This window comes from Brienomyrus brachyistius, chromosome 16 (assembly GCF_023856365.1).
Source record: "Brienomyrus brachyistius isolate T26 chromosome 16, BBRACH_0.4, whole genome shotgun sequence".
Classification (NCBI taxonomy): domain Eukaryota; kingdom Metazoa; phylum Chordata; class Actinopteri; order Osteoglossiformes; family Mormyridae; genus Brienomyrus; species Brienomyrus brachyistius.
Window position 1 is genome coordinate 18,896,873 of NC_064548.1, and position 20,068 is coordinate 18,916,940.

General features: G+C 44.8%; 1 protein-coding gene across 5 annotated transcripts in view; it reads left to right on the forward strand.

The window, feature by feature from the left end:
- Positions 1-20,068, forward strand: part of LOC125709692 (fibroblast growth factor 14-like) — a 108,644-nt gene that overhangs the window by 32,126 nt on the left and 56,450 nt on the right. The window contains exon 1 of one of the 5 annotated variants that reach the window (XM_048978378.1): positions 14,056-14,382. The exons of the other annotated variants lie outside the window; for them this stretch is intronic. The gene's annotated coding sequence lies outside the window, so the exon portion shown is untranslated. Of the gene's footprint in view, positions 1-14,055; positions 14,383-20,068 lie in introns of those variants that run through there. 5 annotated transcript variants of the gene reach the window in all.

Consider the following 20,068-nt stretch of genomic DNA (forward strand, 5'->3'; position numbering starts at 1 on the left):
AATCGCTTATCCTATTCAGGGTTGCGGGGGGGTCCGGAGCCTACGGACGTAAGAGCGGGAACACCCCAGGATGGGGCGCCAACCCATGACAGGACACACTCACACAGACACACTTATGGGAAATTTGGTAACTCCAGTTAACTGCAGCATGTTTTTGGACTGTGGGGAGAAACTAGAATACGCAAAGGAATCCCCACGACGACATGGGGAGAACCTGCAAACTCCACACGCGGAGGCACGGCAGAGACTCGAACCCGGGTCCCAGAAGTGTGAGGCGACAGTGCTAACCATGGTAACACTATGCATTTGCTGATCCCTTTTTTCTTAGATAGTATTTTTTTTTTTAAATAAATACCTGATGCAAGGCATTTAGCTACTAACCGAAAAACATTCAAACCAAGTTTCTGTGTAAATAAACATTGTTGTTTCATAGTTTATATTTGTTGAGAAGTATATAACATTATAGATTTGTATGGTCAGTGTAAGGAGTGTTTTTGACCAGGGGTTAATGAGTTAATGAGTCAGGAATGAACGTAGTGAGCACGTAGAGTGAGTGAGTAAGTGTGTGTTGTGTTAGGGCGTTGACTGACTTGGGGCATTTCCTAGTCATTCTGCTTTCACAGCTGAGTTTTATAACCTCTGATCTCCAAAATATCAGAAATGTATCTATAACAAACATTTGCATGACGGTTCTGCCGCAGCATCTGTTTGACACGCCCCTCAAAGTGGCATGACAACAAAGTCTCTCGTAATTGTTACTTTGGAAAGCCGTCTGTTTCCTTTGTGCTCGGTTCTCCGTCGGCAAAGTAGGGCCAGATGTCTCTGGAGCAAAGATGACATACTTGTGCGAAAACGGCAGCGTTCGTCCCGTCCAAATGTGTCAAACTTGTGATCAGCGAATGTTATGTGAGGGAGTCTATGTTCCCTGATGTTCTCTTAGTGTGATTTGTTTAGGAGACTTATGACAGCGTCTGTTAGGGTCACAGTTATGGTCATGTGGTCTAACCCTAACCCCTAACCTTAAGTCTAGAAAATATAAACTCATTCCAAAAGTTAGGGCCTTGGAACCGTAGAGCTTTTTCTTAGAACCATATGTTAAGAGGACATAGGTTCTGGGGACATAAGGTAAACTTTATTACAGGGATATTAGCCAAAAGTCAAGAGGAATATATGCATCCCTGTGTGATTCTATGATCTGGGAGGAACGTTTTACACATTTACAATGAACAAAGCCTCGAGATGGATGTTACAGGAGCTAATTATGTGTTTTTATTTTATTTTATTGTAAGATTTGATTTCAATCAATCAGTTGAGTATAAAGTGACACATTCACAGAGTACTCAGCTGGTTGGTTGAAACAAAATCTTCATCTGGATTTTTACTTTCTGGACTTGAACTCTCCACCTCTATCAGCGTACAAAAAAAGAACATAATCTTCGCACAGGAATATTATGAACCCTGCAGATGATGGTTGTTGTCTTTGCTGATGTGACAGCTACTTAAGTCATTGTTTCCCTGTTTCATGTAGTAACTGAGAGTCTGAGACTTACAAAAGCTGATCTGCCTTTCCTTTGTTTCTTTTGTTAGTGCGGGTTAAATGCAGTTGACCCCAGCATACTGAAATGAGTGTATGGTTTGATGTTATACTTCAGTAGGTACATGCTCACCATCCTTGCAGGAGACCCAGATGTGTTCGTACACGAAGGACATGCCTAGGTTGGGTTCAGTCGCGATTTGGGTCGCCGTTATTACTTCTCCAGGAACAGTGGGTCACATGTCGCCTTCAGCTAAAGGGCCGTTTATGAGTAGTCAGTGCCGGGACGATTATTGAGGAAAAAGGTGATGTCACTCGCTCAAGATACTCAGCGTGTAGCTAAAAGGAGACACACATTGGCTCATTTCCATATGCTGCCGCAAAAGAACCTTTGTGTGTGAAATATGCGCATGTGCAAGTGTTTTTGTGTGTGTGTGTGGTTGGTGGAGGGCAGGGAATGCTGACTTGAGAGGCCTTTGGCTGTGAATGACGTCCCACATAAACACACATAAATCTGCCTGTTTCTTTCTATGCCTGTGTTTCAGTCTCAGGCTCAGTGCTTTGCCAGTGTGAGGGGATAACATTTCGAGGGCTATGAGCACGGTCCTGCACCTGCTATGCCGCTCAGTTTTTTTTTTATCAAGCTCGTTAAGTAATTAACCAGGGCGGAGATGTAGGATTCTCGGCGGAAACACAAAGGTTGGTCTGAAAGGAGGGTAAACGTGATGGACCGCGGAACTCGCCCGGCGTGTGACGAGAGGGTGTGTGGAGTTAAGCGTGTGTGTGACAGGCGGAGTCACGGGATTCGGCACCCTAGTGGCGGGGGGGTTAAGGGTTCGGGGCACGTTTCATGGGAGGTGTCCATGTTCAGCACACGTGTGACTGAACGTGAAGCAGGCAGGCTGATTTAGAGAAGATGGCAAACTTTGACCCGGTTAAGCCTTTGATGAAGATTCTGGTTTGAAGACATCCTGCTAATTTCGTTTTTATTTAATCTGACAGTAAGTAATTAGTGGCAGGTAAATTGATTTCGTGTTCTAATAAGGAAAGATTTGGAGTGCTAATGAGGGGGGGGCGTTTGGTTTAAGCCGGAGTCTCTTTCTGTAGTAAAGTGGAAATGTGTAGCGAGGCGGTTTACACCCAGAGGGCGTCAGTGGAGTGTTTTCCTAAAATCCACCGCTGTTCCCACTTCCTGCTTTTTCAAGTTTCTTTCCATCGGATACAATTTCACCGGCTGTATTCGCTTGCGTAATTTGGGATAAGCGGATCGCCACTAACCAGTTGAAGAGGAGATTTTTTTTTGCTTTTTTTTTTTTGGGATGTTGCACCCCTTCGGGGTGAGCCGGTCACACTGCAGCAGCCCCGGCTCCCCAGCACCCAACACACTCTACATGCAGGGGCGATACGATGCACGCTGATGAATGGTGACAGTAGGAGAGCACTTACATCTGATTTCGGTGGAACATTTCCAGCAAGGCTTTGCTGTCGCCATGAATATGCATAGTGTGGTCCCTCCTGACTGCAAGCAGAAGGCAGTCGTCTTTCCTGACACGCTGATCCACTCTCTCTGGGGTCTGAGGTCCCCTATTTTCTAACCCTTGTAACATTGACTTTATTACATTTGCTTATGCTGACAAAATTTGATCACATGTCTAAGATATTTCCCAAAGCTGAGGTTGAATAGCGGTGACTCTGAGAAGATACCCTCTCTTAAGACCGCTTTGGGAGCGAAGCGGAACTTTCCTATGAGTGGAAATGTTCCTCTGCGGACACTTTTAATGGTAGCACTCTTTGTGAGAATGGTTACCGAGACACAATGAAGGAAGGCTTTTGGTGACTCTCATAAACACTCGGCACCTGCAAATAAATGAAAGCGCTGTGCTTTATTAAAAGATGACGCCTGAGTGTGGTATTTATTGCTGGAAGATGCACTGGCAAAGTTGTGCCACAGAAGGATGCTGGGAGATAGCTACCAGCAAAGTGAGGGTTTTCTCAGAGCTGGTCCTTCAGGTAATGCTGGGAAGTGAATTTGAAAAGGGGAGCGGTGGTGAGTCAGCCCCCAGGTGACCTGCTGTTTTGGGAGAAGGGAGTTGCAACAAGCGCTGTTATCTCCATGGTGACCGGTCACCCATAAAGAGATGATGACACCCAGACATGGGTGGAGGGCCCCTGAGCACCTGACCCTTTTGCTCGAATGATTGAATGTGCTTCCCCCTCTTCTGAGGTTCTAAGTTCGGCTTCTTGACAACTGACGATCACGGAAAATTCACTTAATAGAACCCCCTCTTCCCCCGTTGGTAAAATGTGCCCAAAGTCAGCCCCCGTTCTAGTACCTGCCCCCGGAAAAGTCTGTGCACTGCACTGGTGACACAAGCAGGCAGCTCGCTAGTCTTTCCATGGTGTAACGTGAAGCGCTGTAATGATGGATGGATGGATGGATGGATGGATGGATGGATGGATGGATGGAAGGAAACTCCAGGAGTAAACGTGTCACCCAACGGGGCTGAGTGACGTAATAGCAGATGTGTGAGACCCGGTGCTGTTGGGGCACCCAGAATGCCCTGCTGCTCTCAGCTGAAAGGTATCTGACGATGCTACATACATAGATAAAGTGATTAAAATACAGAGGATCATTTCCAAAGCCGTTGTTTCCAATTCTGTGGGTATATCTTGCTTTCTGAACTATACTCAGTGCTCTGCAGAAAATACAAAAGATGCCATATTAGGACCTGGAGTTTACCATGTACCTATTCTGTGTAACTCTAGTACTCCACTGTGTGCAGTTGTGATCATCACCTCAGTAAGGGCCCGAGTTAATGGGTGTCTGACTAACATGTGTGCTGGTTTGCGGCCATCTGAACTCCAAGCTGCAATGCCACAGAACATCGGGCCAAAATTTAGCATCAGTTAAGTGTGTGATTGGGAACTTAAGTTTAATATTACAAAATGTAATTGTTACAGCCTGTACTGAGGATTTGAGAAGATTATGAATATTTAAAGCCCTCTTGAATTAGGAATGAAAAAAAAATAGTAATGTAGAAAATGTTAAGTTAAAATAAGTGGTGGGTGGGGTTACAGCTTCCTGTTGTCATCCCACTTCCCATTGGTTTCTGTTTTGGCTAAATCAATGATTGACAGAAAAAGAGGCCTATCAACTGTGGGTTTCAAACCCTCATTTTTCCTACTGTAGCAAATGGTACCAATGGATTTAAAAATGGTTTGACACTATGAACTTCTGTGTTATATATCTGTTGGATTCTTCAGGTGCTGATCCTGTAGGACTGACTGCAGTGACCCCATGATAGCACAGAGACGTGGGCGAATTTTGATTGCACTCTGCCATATTTCGCAGTCACAGCCTGTACTCTCATCCCCTACTTCTCTGAAAGTAACGATGGACCGCCACAGTCTCCCAGTTCTAATCATACTATGCTTTATCGATAATTCGTAATGTCATTCATCGATTGATAAGTGAGCACTTAAAACTGACTTTATATGGCTTGTGATGTTATAACCTCTCCTTAATCCATCCATCCATCCATTTTCCAAACCGCTTATCCTACTGGGTCGCGGGGGGTCCGGAGCCTATCCTGGAAGCAATGGGCACGAGGCAGGGAACAACCCAGGATGGGGGGCCAGCCCATACCTCTCCTTAATCTGAATGGATAATTAAATACATTACAGTATTTGCATTATTTATACACTAGTTATATTTACAAGAACATTTCACTGTCCTGAGGTTTTTAGGAGGGATTTTGGCAGAAATTGGAGTTGATGCAGTATATAATTTTTCTTTATGTCCAGAGCTTCACCTCTGAAAAGTTTTATAATTTTTGATAGCATTTATTTATGGTAATGTTTATGAATCCTGGGCTGGTTTGGTAGTATGGTCTGTGTGGAGAATGCAGGGACTGCTGATGTTTTCAGCTACAGACTGTGAAAAGGTGAAAGTACAGGAGACCTTACGCCTTCCTGTTAATGCCTCTTTTAGGATGGATGTCAGGCAACCAGCTTCTCTTCTGGCAGTAAAATGCGTATGAAACGAAACTGAAACGGTGTTTTTGGAAATGCAGAAATGTCTGTGCTGCGTTTCAACCTGCCGATTGTTTGGTCGTCCTGATTCGTAATACAATCCCCAGAATCTTTCGCTTATCTTTTATTTTTTCTCCCACTTCTCACTCATGTTTTGTTCTCCATAAAAAAAAATTCAGTGATTAGTTATGGATGTTAAGGTGCCATGGTCACTCAGTGGACGTAACTGAGAGGTATAACTGGGCTGCAGGTTTTCCCTCGCAGTCCCCAGCTTCGGACTTATGCTCCCCTTTTGGGCTTTTCAGCTTTCAGCGGAACCATTCACATAATAAGCCATTCACTGGAATACATGGGTTTTCGGAGCACCATGAACTGGGACCTGTACCCTGAGGCAGAGCGGTACACTGCGGTCCCACCACATCCCACTCTAACTAGCTGACTCATGGAACTGGTGTTCTTCAGGGTGAGGCAGTGAGAGTCGGGCTGTGGAAACGGCGAGGTTTGTATTCCCTGGCAGCGTAACATGGGATGGTCCTTCGCACGGGGCCGTATAATGGGGCGGCTGAAAGTTTATTGGCCAACAGGGGTATTCCCTCTGCTGTCAGTCACAGATTTTGAAACGTCATTGGCTGATGATTAAATCAGCCCCAAGGTATAAATTATGGCCCCTCTTCTGGCCCACCTCCCACTCACCTGAAGAACATCCAAAAATATCCTACAGTCACCCCTGAATGTGGTGACCAGCAGCCCCATTAGAGTTTGTTAGGAAACTGGGAGACAGGAAAACACAACACAAATGTGAAGACTGAAGGAGCAGAAGCCAGAACAAGCCAGAGCTGGATGCTTCCGGATAAAAGGTAACTGCTGGAGATTACAGTTGTGGTGGCTGTATTTGTGCCGACATTAACACTGGGCCTGAACTGAGCACATGCACACGTCGGATGATGGCAGTGAGGGGCAGGCAGAAGTAATCGATATGGACGATCCCTCCCAAGATGGCCCCTATAGTGTTCTTTCTATAACTGTGTTTCAGTTCTGAACCCACAGAGCAGGTCACTAATGTGCACCTTGGCTCTAAAATTGCTGCCGGCGGTCACTATTTTTATCACTCTGTGTATACGACTCTCAGCCATAGTGGACTGGGCTTCTCCCTCTGCTGATTCTGGGCTTATACCTACATGAGGCTTCACTCAGAAAGACAGGGAACATTTGTGACTTCGGATCGTTTCTTGTGTTTTAGGAACAATGAAAGCAGCAATATGTTTTTTTCTCTTTCCGCTATTGATAACCTGGTTTGGTCGCAGTAGATGCAGTGGCATTGGTGGATTCAGAATAGAAAAGGCCGTAATATGAGAAGTCCTTTGTTTAGTCCCGTAGGTGCGATGATTTGGGCTTGCGGTGTTTAATTCCCCGTCTCAGCTGGTCTCTGGGGAAAACACTGGTATTACGGGGAATATTAAATCTTATATTTAAGGTGCGCTCTCGCGGCTGGGGTGGAATCCATTTTATGAATGGCTTGCGGTATATCTGTGTAGTCTCCAGGAAGCGAGAGATTCCTGGTCTTTTTTTCTTGTGGACAGAAATATACTTTCCCCTAGAAGCAGGCTATAAAAACTGCAAATGTAAGTCAGCCCAGGCTGTGGCCATCTGATTACTTCCCCAGTGCGGCTCATATTTTTCTCAAAGTCTGTCCTTGTCCCTTGTCTTCAGGTTTGTACCTTCCTACACAACACACCACTGCTGCTGTCTCCTTCTGCCTTTTTCCATAAGTGTACTTCTGTTGGTTAATGCTCTGTGGTATAAACACACACACGCTCATACATATATGTATATATGTGTGTGTGTGTGTGTGTGTGTGTGTGTATATATATATATGATTATATATTGTAATGTTAATGCTGTGTGCTGTCTAAATCACATCTGTTGGACTGCTGCAGCCTGACATTACTACCAGAAGCTGCAGGGATGTTTACTTTTTATGTTTTTCATCTGATTCGTTACTGTTGCACCGTTTGCAGACTCCTAGAAGTGGGACTTTTGTTTAGTGTTGCCACACACCTGTGTTTCACTCACAAAACAGCAATAATGGTGCTTACTCGGTTTTGTTCGGGTTTGTCCAAAGCTTCTGTCATTCGTCCGAAAAAAGCAGCGCATAATCAGCCCGTTAACCCCTTTGGAGACATTTTACTGGAGTGTAACAGATGGCATTGAAAACACTTAAATGGTGAGATATCTGTATGTGCTAATGCTGTTTTGATTTGGGGTATGTGATAGAGATGTATGTTGTGTACGAGTCTGTGTTGAATACTAATTTCAGCACCCAGTTAGTGGACAGCAGCCTAATGGCAAGTTAGTGCTTTACAGGCATCGGTTGGACCTGGAAGTTCTTGTTAGCTTCATGCTTTACAAAACCCTACTTTAAAGGATGCTGCTTGTGCCGTTTCAGTGACAAAGCGCTGAGTGTCCCGGGTTTGAACCGCATGACTCGCCTTTAATGGGACGCCGTAGCGTAGGCGCTGGCGAGTAATTACTCACTGTCCGCGAGCTGGCATGGGGGTGTGGGAGCTGCAGGTCTCGCATGCCCACCGAGGGCTGCAGGGGTGGAGCGATGGAGATTAGAGGTGCCCTCGAGCTCGGCAGTGGAGGAGCGTTAGCCGCTGCCCCCGTCTTATGTCTCCCCACTGCAGGTGCGAATGAGTGTTTCCCACCTAGAAACAAGCAAGTGTCTTTAAGGGTCTGGACTCATTAGGGACAATTCAGCTGCCTTTCTTAAAAATGTTGACGTCTCATCTTATCGTACTGCGGCATTTTAGACATAGATTGGTTTTTATAGTTTCATTGGTTGTATTGATACAGGAAGAATCGGAGACTCTCCTCTCTCTACTCAGATGATCCACGCTGCCGGTGCACATACAGTGCAATGCAGACAAAATTATGACGATCAGTTCGCAACTTTGGCGATTTATGTCCCTTCGTTCTTTTTACTTGCGGCTCCACTATGGGTTCAACACAGAAGTTTTGGCTGCTACGTCGTACTGAAAAAAGAATGTAAACCATTAGAATTCTGACCCAATTATTATTGTTTGGGGGGGGGGGAGAAATTTATAAAAATAACTTTATGCTTTATGTTTTTTTAAAAGACTGATTATCTGTTGCAATAGTAGAGTAATACATGAGGCTGAGTCTCCCTCCCACACACACACACACACACACACACACACACACACACACAGGTTTGTAATTATATCTTTGTAGGGACTCTCCATTCATTTCTATGGGAAAAACCCTAATCTCAACATGACAACCCTACCCCCTACCCAACCCTAACCTTACCCATAAGTAACCAAACAAAATACTTTAAAAAGACTTTTAGCATTTCAAATTTTTTGATTGCATTCACAGATCTTTGTAGGGACCTGAAAAATGGTCCTCACAGGATCAGAATAACAGATTATTATTACATTGTGGGGAACCTTAGGTCCTCACAATGTAATATATACTTAACCCACACAGAAACACAAACATAGAGATGCACACACGCACGTTTCCTTCCTCCACATGTGTTGGGCAGGAGGCCCTGCATCAGCAGTGGCTGCGCTGAGCTGCAGTCCTCCTGCACTGGTGCTGTGGTCCCATCTCGCAGTCATGACTCACGGGCAGCAACTGCAGAACCCGCCTGTCCCCAGTTAAACATCTCTGGCACATGATTATTCAGTCCTGAAAGAGGCTAGTTTTGTGAAATTTTAATTAGTTTTAATTTTTACTTTTTTTTTGTTTGTTTTTCAGTTTTAGTTTTAAGAGTGCATGAGTAATTTTCGGAAATTTTTTTATTAAATTTTATTCATATCTTTTTGAAAGTGATCCCAAATTGGACTCTGTCAGTGCCTGCTGATTTGCTTTTGCCATTTACAGCAGTGTTTCAGCCGGTGTAGCTTCAGAAAGCTAGCCTATAACCCTAACTTTGGACAACTTCTGGGCACTGGGTTTAACAACATGGAAGAGATCCACTCTTTAAAGGGCATACTGACAGTCCCAGAAGTAAAGATTTTTTCCTCTATATTTCAGTTTTGTTTTTGTTCGTGCTGCACCAGCCAATACAGCCATGTAGCCTTTGTTCTTTTCACAAACTGTCATATTTAGTCTGTAGATATTGTTGACCTCGACTGTCATTAACAATAATAACCACGGTTCTGAGATGCAGGCACATCGTGCTTTATGCTTTTTAAAGGTTTGCAGATGCTAGGTTTCATAATTACCTCTAAATTCCACTCCGTGAATGAGGCTATGGCTTATGTTATTATTAGAATTAGAATTCTAGAATTAGAATTATCATCACTTCTGGATCATTTAGAGGGTCACCAGTGGATTTCCTTTGCGTTTGAACTGCAATCCAGTTTTATTCCTGTGTTTGGATTCAAGAGTCATAATTCCTCACCCGAGAAACACCCGATGCTTTGAAAAATGTATATATGTATGAGTTATAGAGTGATTAATTCTTTTACAGTGTGTATTTTTTATGTGCCCATGAAGTGATTTGCACTCTCTTTTGTTTAACGGCATTCAATGAAAAATGTGGAGGAACAGGCTTCAAATATCCACCCCCAAAGCATTATTAGTTCATTTTAAATGCACGCCACTCTGCTTGTGCTTGTTTGTGTTGCCCACCCGGGCACAAACTTTTGAGTGCTGCTGTTATGTGTCCCTGGCCCTACAGCTCCACACTTTGCTGGCAAGTCTGCTGATTGATGTCTGATCTGCTGACCTCCATCAATCCTCAATGTTGCAATCCAGTGAACCAGATATCCCATTGTGCTTGAGTCATGGAGCAAGGGAGGTGGGGGGGGGGGGGGGGTCTGCTTACAAGCCTTCCGAGTTTTACTCACTCAGAATAGCAAATTTGCAGAACTCGCTCATCCGTTTTTTCCTCCTTCTTGTTTTTGACATGAGACAGATGAGATGTCTGGTGGCCTGGAGTCAGGCTTCCTCATCATATGTTACAGGCCTGGGAACCGAAACTCACTCACTCCTCATGTAATCCAACACAGAACTTTCATTAAAATCCCGGAACTCCACAGATATTTCCTTGAAACCATATCCCGTGAACAGAGTGAGATATGGAAATTTGCTCTTCAATTCTATGAAGCGCACGCTGCTCAGAAGCTCCCACGTAAGACGTCCTTGCAGCCCCACTCACATTTTCTGAAACCCTGCAGAAATTCTATACTCACACAGACTCTACTGGGAAGCTGCATTTTCCAAGCTAATCCAGGAGACTCAACAAAAGTGTTGCTGCTAAACTTTACTCTCGAGCTGTACTCCTCCCAAAGCTTTGCCGTGAAGCTCTTCTTAAAGCTATACTCACAAGACACACTCTCACACTCGTTGTACTGGTAAGCCCTTTTAACAAATGGTCACTACTCATAGGCTGTACTCATGTGCTCCACACAATCACAGAATCTGTACTCTTCCATACTCTATAAGGCCTACTTATAAACTATCATACAATCTGCACTCTCTATTTTCCATACTCGCAAGGTCTTCTCACAAGATCACAACGTCTATGCACTACACTGACAACACTTGACTTAATATACACCTACAAGAAGTTCTTCTGAAAAGCTTACTTCTCCAACATTACTTGCAGCCTGTCCCGTGGCCTGTCTCTACTAATTACTACGGTCAGCATGCACCTTAAAGTTTTTGTGCTGTGAGTGTTGCCTCTGCTGCTCGAGTCACACTTTCAGATGATGCGGTAATGCCCCTGGCAGAGTTTTACTAATATTTGACCTTGAGTCTGTGAAAGCAGCAGTTTCATTCACTGCATAACAATGTATGTATATAACATTTTATACTCTATCATAAGCATTTTCTCACGCATTCAACACAAGTGTAATTGCCTTCTTTAGTGAACAGCATACTGTATCCATACCATGGTAATTTAAGCAACATGAGGCATGTTTGATTATATATAAGTGAATTATTGAATTATAAATCCAATGATACAAGCATTCATCCTTTGCTATACCTCTGAATGCCCCAGAGTCACAAATCCCAGGCTTTGCTCTCAACTGTGTGTATATATCTGTCTCAAAGGAGAGTATTATTGGAAATACCAAAAGACACATTCCGATGTACCTGTTCTCATACTTGTGCAAATGGCAAATAAAGCACTATTTTATTTATTTTTTTTCAGTTAACCAAGGTTAAACTTCCCCTAATCATGGTAGTAGCTGTGGGTTACTACTTAGGCTGATCATCGCTTATTTTTGTTGCCAAGGAGAAAACAACTGCTTTCGCTCGGGAAACGGGAGTTAGTGTTTTGTAGACTGTATCTGTGAGACAGCAGTCCCGCGCGTGAGCTCATTTCCCTGCTTTTGGTATGGAGAGTGAAAGCGCTGTGAGTGACACGTCGAGCCTGTCCTCAGGCCTCTGTTAGTGAGGCCCTACCCTGCAGACCCCTGCCTGTCCTTAGGCGGGCGTGTGCCATGCTCCTGGCCCCCCTCCCCGAAGTCTTACTTTGCTCGTCCCTTCCTGACCTCCCTCCTTGTTTCGCCCTCCCACGGAGGAGCCCCTGCGGTGGGCCTCAGAGAGACCCGGGAGAAGGCGCAGATCAGCCAGGCTCCGCCGAGTGCTGGCCCACTTCACACTGGGGCCCGTGATCTGGGATGTGAAACTCTGAGACGCTCGCGTGCCCACTTCACTCGATCCCACCTCACCGTCACCGCCGTCCTCTGCATGTGAAGGCTGTACGTCAGTGCTTAAAGGGAGGCCCTGCATCAGGAGTCGACTACACATAAACGCAGCTAGGCGGAGCTTCCAGTGAATGGCCAGTACAAGTGTCAGCAGTATTGGAGCAGGAGCTACAAGCCATCTTCCAAATAACACAAGAACCTAATGAAAAAACTACTAAAATAAGCAGACATTCAGAGCATTCTACAATGGTATAGTCTAGCAAGGGCTGGACTTTGAGGCCTTCTGGGAGCGTGGAACAGTATAGTCTAGCAGAGGCTGGGCTTTGAGGCCTTCCGGGAGCGTGGAACAGTATAGTCTAGCAGGGGCTGGGCTTTGAGGCCTTCTGGGAGCGTGGAACGGTATAGTCTAGCAGAGGCTGGGCTTTGAGGCCTTCCGGGAGCGTGGAACAGTATAGTCTAGCAGGGGCTGGGCTTTGAGGCCTTCTGGGAGCGTGGAACGGTATAGTCTAGCAGAGGCTGGGCTTTGAGGCCTTCTGGGAGCGTGGAACGGTATAGTCTAGCAGGGGCTGGGCTTTGAGGCCTTCCGGGAACGTGGAACAGTATAGTCTAGCAGGGGCTGGGCTTTGAGGCCTTCTGGGAGCATGGAACGGTATAATCTAGCAGAGGCTGGGCTTTGAGGCCTTCTGGGAGCATGGAACGGTATAGTCTAGCAGGGGCTGGGCTTTGATGCCAGGAAACAGCATGGGCTTGTTTCAGGAGGAATTTTGTGTGTATGAACTCATCAAATTTCTGAGGCTGCCTCTGTTTACTCTGTGTCTGAACCCGGTGAGAGTGTCACAGCCAGCGTCCAAGGCTGCCACGCTGTCCCTCGGTCCCCTCCACCTCGTCTTGGAGCGCCGGTTTACACAAGGGCAGAGTGGTTGGCGGCTGCAGTGTGGGGACTGGGCCATGCCATCCCATCTCCGGCTCCGCTGGGTTTTCGTGGCCTGCTTTGCCTGTCCAAACAAAGCTCTCTTTCCCCCAGGTGTTGGCCTAGTCTCAGGGAAATGGAGAGTCTGTTTCTCTCCGAGGCAGTCAGGGGGAGTTTGAGGTGCAGGCGTGCAGGTAGCGGCTTCCACTGAACGTGGGATTGAAGAGCGATGCATTAAATAGCATTTTCCCTCACTTGCTCTCTTGCCACTGCCGCAATCATGTGCCCTGGAATGCAGTGTGGCATTGTAAGAATGATTAAAAGGGGGTTTAAATCCTGTATGGCAATGTGCACAGTGTGCGTGTACCGCAGTGTGTGGGTTGTGTCTGTAATGTAATAAATTTGACCTCCAATGAGCTTCTTTTCCATCTCGTTCCCATCTGCCTGTAGCGTGGTCTGCACACTTCCTGCAGTCTCAGCACGGCTCTTAAAACCTGGTGTAACAGGGTAGCTTAGACAGCGATGCGGCTTTCTGCCTGAATGCCATGTGTAACATACTGGACACTGTAATACTTTTTTTTCTGCTTCAAATTTTTATTGGCTTAAAATGCAGTGCCTCATTCCAGAGAGTTCCTTAATGCTGATTGCATTGACTCAGATTTGCACCTTGTCTCTGATGAATGTCATCTGACTGTGTGAGTCTGCAGAATCAGAATTCACTTTTATTGGCTAGGTGCATCTGCACGTCCTGGAAATTTATCTTGGCAGTATTGGTGCATACTTCACAAGCAACAAAAACATTAATTAGAAAAAAGAATCATAAAATTATAGACTAAAATAGATTTGAGTTTGAGCACAGTGCAGATATGATCGATAGTGCAAAAAAGTTTGTGCTTGTCTTCTTTTAATGTTGTACATTAATACTGATTGGCTCGTGCGAAAAGCCATTTTTTTTTTGTTTTTTTTGTTTTAATACAAACTGGAGCGGGAAGTTTGTCCTGGGGTATGAGTCACTGCCTGGTTTGGCCATCCCAGCATTGACTCCTCCTACCCTGCTGCTCTGGCCTGGACGCTGTCGGAGAGGCAAGATAAGTCGTCCCTCGGCGGCCAGAGGCCTGGTGTGAGAAGGGAGGCCGGCCCCTGTGACAGAGAGCTGCGTGGACGCACTGGTACATGCCTTCAGACAACGAAGAGGACAGGAAACAGGACAGAAGGTGGGCAGCTTAGATTAGTGGGCTGAAAGAATGAGGTTGACCTTTTCACAAGCACGTTTTTGCGTTTTAATCATTTTACCATGAGTATTATTCCGTATTTTGAAAGCTGTAATGAGAAGGAGAACCAGTTGTGCTTCACACATGGTAGGTTGAACACAATTGCCCTGGTGAATTGTAGGGAAAATCACTAGTACAGCCTCATCAAGTGGAACCCATCAGAACTGTAACGGAGATGGTCGTGCTGAATGGGCACACTCAACACCTGCCTTTTGTTTTTCAAAGGTGATCGGCCATGGCTAATCTTTCTGGTGTTAGGGCAGTGGAGGGGAAAAGCACTTCTCTTCATGGATTGGCTGCTGAGCAGCTGGGAAGAGGGCTGGGTGAGCTGTGATAGGTCCATTTTCTGGGAGATCCACACGGCTCGCTCAGATGGAACACACCATCCACCACAGGAGCCAATGGAGGTGGAAGTGGGGCAGGGTGAACTGCATGGGGAACTGAGGCCAGGTGAAGTGGCCGAGAAATGTTCCTCTGTTGTTTGAGTGTTTGATCAGGGGCTTTTTGGTTAGATCTCCTGAAACTCCAGACCATGTCTTGACTAACTCCTGTATACTGCCTGAAAGGAATTGGCAGAGGTGGAAAATTCAGGTCCAAAAACTACAAATCCAGACTAAGATTTTGTTTCAACCAACCAGCTGTCTACTCTTTATACTCAACTGGTTGGTTGAAACAAAATCTTGGTCTGGATTTGTGCTTTCTGGAGCGGAACTTTCCACCTGTAGGAATGCGTGGTCTCTCAGCTCCTTTTGGGTTTCGGTGCAACATCGGAGGGGGCAAAGAGAGGCTCTGGTTCTGTCCTGTCTTCCGGGCTGCTGTTAAAAGTGGAGCCTAGAATCCGGGGAAGCCCAGGGCATTCCCTGGGGAATCACCCCTGCCTCACACACCCGAGCAGCACGTAACAAAACGTACTGACTGTAGCGTGCAAACACACCACTGTCTGGGTACTACACAGCTCAGCCTGTTAAACTCTGGATATTTGTAAAACATTGGACAATCTTGCCTTAAGAAACCTTGTTCCGTCTTTTCTCATTTAAGTGTAAATTTACTGTTTCCTTTTTTGAATTTCTGAATATGGTTTGCGTCTTGTGGGCAAACCAGGTGAATAACCATGGTGAATGGTGAAGCGGATCTGGGACGTTCCGCACGCGTCTGTTTCTCTGTCGCCCGGTGTTTGTCAAGTATAGAAAGTTCCAAGTTTCGTTGCAGGCACAGTGTGCAGGACGTTCTACCTGCTTCCGGCCTTCCAGGACTGGAACACAAAGAAAAACATAATGATGAGTTTAACTTTCACATTGTTGAGGTGAGGATCAGCACATATTTCCACATATTTACGTATGGGAATGGCCGTGATTTCCTGGGGACGTACCTTTTCACATGCCGGTGAGTCATGCTGAATGCGACTCGTCAGTATTACTGCGTGAGGTCAGGTTCCTGAGCAGAAGCCGATGGGCTGTTTGGTAGAATGATGCTGAGGCGGGGGTCACATGCCAGCGGACCGGGTCAGATGTGGGGCCCTGCACGCATGATATCGCTTGTGAACTTGCTGAGTCACCTTTTTGGTGACCATAGCACAATGGGGCTGAATATCCACTAAACCGCTTCCTTCTTCGCCTCGTATCAGCATTTCCAGCGTCTGCTCCGAAACGTGTTAAACAGCGCAGATTTTACTGGCAACGCTGAAAGGCATTGACAAAGTGGGCTGCCTTTACCTCTGCGCTTCCTAAAGTAGGTTGCCTCTAATTGGCTGGTTTAAATTAGGATCAGTGTGATATTTTGGAGCAGACTGTTTCAATCTGGACGTGATAGCCAACAAAGGCCCCCCTCCACCTGTCTGATTCACCCTGCTGTGTCAGCTTAGCGGTCTGCTTTAACTTCTTGGGTACTCCGTGATTTATTTGTCTTTGCAAACATGATATATTTCTTCACAGGTTCCATGAAGCATGATTTTAAGTCCACGCTTCCAATGGAATACAGCACGCATTTCCAGCTGATGGTGATGGGGATTATTTTCCATCCTGAAACTGTAGTGTTGCAGAGGATATTAAACAGGTTCACCTTAATCAGCATTTGATGTCCTCTGTGTTTTTACACTTAGCATTAAAGTTATAGTTTAATGCTATATGTTTAGCACTACAAGCACACATTCACTTTTCAAGACATTTAGTCTCATATTTAAACTGTGACAGGAAACGAAGGTAAGCTTTACGCGCCAGGTAACACGCATCGGCATATCTGATAACCAAAAACGATTTGTGTTTAATGCATGAATCAGCTACCAGGTTCTGCCCAGGTCCTGCCCAGGTCCTGCCCAGGTCCTGCTCAGGTCCTGCTTAGGTCCAGGCTTTTCGAAAACAGGCATGAACAGTAATAAGATAAACAGACAGATCACTGTAGATATTTCAGTTAATAAATGGGATGTTAAACTGCTGGATTTCAAACGTAATATATGAGATTATTTATTAAATACAGCAGTTTATTGAATGTAAATTGTATAAATCTAGAATACTGTCTAGCACTGTTAGCTCATACCTTCCAATCCCGCCAGGACTCTGTGCGTGACGTTTGCCTGTTTTCCCTGTGTAATATGGGCTATGTTCCTCCCCTTAGTCCAAAGACATGCAATTAAGCTAATTGGCATTTCTAGATTGCCAGTATGACTGTGAGTGCTGAGCTGTTACCCTGCAACCAAAAGTGGACATTTCAGGTCCAGAAAGTAAAAATACGGATCAAGATTTTGTTTCAGAATCAGAAAAACTTCATTGATCCCATGAGGGAAACTATTTCGATGCAGTTGCTCAACAACCAGCTAAGGGAGAAAAGGGGAAAACATGCAAAGTAAAAAGTAAGTACAGTACAAGTAGTAGCATAAGAATATTACAATAAACAATAAGAAAAAAAAAACAATAAAAAACAATTATCCAATAAGTGTAGTAAATTACCCAATTTGTAGCTGAAAATAAAACTTGACAGGTATGTGTCCTTAATTGTTGCTGTCGATGATATGCTCCTTGTGCCAACAACATGAAAAGTGCCAGTATACAGTATTATGAACTATATTATGTTGTGCAAAGCATACTATACACTGCATTATACACAGGTAGGGATTAAACACTATACTATACACAGTGAGGAGCATATTAAACACTCAGATGTGCAAATAGAAAATTATATACACCCATCCGTTTGAGTACTCTGTGACAGTGACTCTTTGTACCAGAGGTGGGCAATATTGTCCGCAAAGGGCCGGTGTGTATGCGGATTTTCACGGCAACTCCCTACTTTGATTAAGAATTAGGTGACTGATTGGCTGAAAAGTCCTCACACCTGAGTTTGAACAGCTGACTTAAAGATTACCCCAAAAACCTGCGCACACACCGGCCCTTTGCCTGCCCTCATTAATGGGCATGGGGAGCGAAGGCTAGCCTGTCTCGTCTGGTTCCACAGGAGGGCTACTGTAGCACAAATTGCTGGAAAAGTTAATACTGGCTATGATAGAAACACACAGTGCATCACAGCTTGTTGCGTGTGGGGCTGTGTGGCCACAGGCCAGTCAGAGAGCCCATACTGACCCCTGTCCACTGCCAAAAGCGCCTACGACGGACACGTGAGCATCAGAACTAGACCATGGAGCAATGGATGAAGGAGGCCTGGTCTGATGAGTCATGTTTTCTTTGACATGATCATCTGGACAGCCAGGTCTATGTGTGTCATTCACCTGGGGAAGACTTCATGGTGTTGAGCTGGCTTCCAAATTCCCCAGATCTCAATCTGATCAAGCATCTGTAGGGTGTGCTGGACTAACAAGTCTGTTCCATGGAGGCTCTACCTCACAATCTTAAAGGATCTGCTGCTAACATCTTGGTGCCAGATACCACAGGACGCCTTCGGAGGTCATGTGGAGTCCATGTCTCAACGGGAGGGCTGGGTTGGGGGCATGAGGGAGACCTACACAATATTGGTTTGCATGTTATGGCTTATCGGTGTGTGTTTGCTTATTGCTCTGGATCTCCATCCAGCTACCTTTTATAAGCACTGATCCAGCAGAGGGTGACAGTGCGTCTGGAGCCTGTCCCATGTACCCATTCAGATGGACTCATGGAAGATTACTGGTAGCAAAACCCACAAGAAGTGATCTGTTCATGGCCAGCACCAGTAAGCGCCAAGATAAGGGGACTGGAAAGAGGCCAGTATTCAGTTCTGTTCCAAGTTTCGACTCTACTTTGTCAGAATGCTCAGAGTTAGCAGATTCTTTACTGGGAACTGTGTTTACTGTCAGATGAAAACCGCTTAATACCTCAGAAATAATTATTGAAAATGAATCATTCGCAATGTGTGGGTGAATCAGGGTTTTCCAGAAATAATGATCAGTATTCATAGAGCTCATGCTAATAAATATGCATTCGAGTCAAATTCTGTTTCAGGAAATTGACGTGGATATAAAGAGGATTGGATAGAACTATAGGGACATAAAACTAAGGTTAATTAGACCTAATCTCAATACCTAACATTAATAATGTAGTATGTTTGTCGTAAGAGCAAAAAAACATTATGGCAAGTTTCAGACTAAAACGCATCACGGAAAGCATGTGTGTGACATAAATGAGAACCGGTGAAAATCCACGCTGCCCTGCTTGTGTCGAGGTCTCTCACACACCTTGCCCATGTCCTTCTCTGCCATTAGCTGATTGTGAGACTCTGAGAGTTGTCTGTTGCTGCTGTTCATGAAAGGTGGAGTCTGCGTCTGCTTGCCTGAGAGAATGATGTTTTTTTTTTTTCAGTTTTATTAGTTACTTCTTGCATTTTCCCTGCTGAAACTTTGACCATTAACTTCCTTTCTTTAATAAGTGATATTTTTTTAAGCTTTTGCACACTGTGTTTCAAGAGAACCCTTTGCATGACAAATGTATGTGGTGCTCACCTCTTCATTACTGATAACCACATGTCACCCTGTGGGGAGGGGGAGCCTGGACACCGTCTATCACATAAAACAGGGGAACAGCCTGAATTGGATTTCAGGGCACACACACTACAGGCAATTCAGTCGCCAGTCTGCCAAGCTGCATGTTTTTGGACTGCAGGAGGAAACACTGGGAGAACACAGAGCCCAAGGTAGGATTCAGACTCTCCAGTCTGGAGGTGGCAGATTACAGTGCTATGGGGCCACCAGTCCTCCCTGTAAGGGTCATGAACTCATATAATCATTTGGCAACACTTTACATTAACTGTACCTTTATAATGCCTTCATTATTCATTCATAGAACATTCATTGCACCTTCATAATGCATTCATAGAACATTCATAAGCAGCGTGGAACTAACATACCCTAACATCTTTAATATATATAGATAACAAACATTGTGTGATTATATGATTATATAATTACAATGTTTATCGTCATATAATGTTTGTTATTTATGTATATTAAAGCTGTTAATGTATGTTAGGATGTTAAGGTATAATTACATGCTGCTTATGAATGATATATGCAATGCATAATGATGGTGCACTGAATGTTCTACGAATGCATTATAATGCCATAATGAAGGTGCAGTGAATGTAAAGCATTATCATTTAAACGACATTGGATTTAATGTCGAAATTTTATTCCATTCTTTTTTTTTAACGT